We start from the raw sequence: 741 nt of genomic DNA, 5'->3' as shown, positions 1-741 counted from the left end.
CGATACAGTGAAGCACAACTAAGCATGAACACATTTCAGAAGATGTTTCAAATAACGATCATCATCATCTACGATTGGTGTTCAATTTTCAGCCTTCTGAACTCGGGCCCTAAGTGCGAAATTAGCTCGCACAGCTCCTGAAAGCATCCACCTGAAAATCAATCATCAAATACCTCGTAATAAATCTGAATTACGTTCAGGTAAGCTATTAATTATGATTTGATACAAAATCTCAATATCAGTCTCTTTTGTGTTTGTTACTGTAGGTAGAACTTTTTTTTTTTTCAATTAACGGTAATAATTAAAGCGTTTACACACGAATGTCCAGATCGCTTAAACTTCGAAAAGGAGTTTAAAATATATATATATTTTTTTAAATCCTTTTCGTATCAGACTATGAATTTCATCCGCCGTCCCTGAGACACTGAAGTAAGTGTTTGTGAAAATCAATTATCTTCTTTTCTGTCCCAGTTATTCCTTACACGGGTTGTTAGAAGTAAAGTCACACATTAGAGATACAAGTTTCAAACGTCGAGTTGAAATATAAAAAAGTCTACCCTAAAACAAAAAACTGGGACAGAAAACGGGTATTCTCCGTCATCTAACGTAACTAAGATAGTGCTAACTAGTAAGTCCAAAAGCTGGTCATATCATTAAAAGGCAATTTATTAAAACCTGTTAGACTAAGGAGTTTAAACGCAGAGTAAGATAAAATGAAATATTAAAAAAGAAGGATAAGGG

This window comes from Penaeus monodon, chromosome 23, assembly GCF_015228065.2.
Source record: "Penaeus monodon isolate SGIC_2016 chromosome 23, NSTDA_Pmon_1, whole genome shotgun sequence".
NCBI classification, from domain to species: domain Eukaryota; kingdom Metazoa; phylum Arthropoda; class Malacostraca; order Decapoda; family Penaeidae; genus Penaeus; species Penaeus monodon.
The sequence above is the reverse complement of the archived record's forward strand: the minus strand, read 5'-3'. Positions refer to the sequence as shown.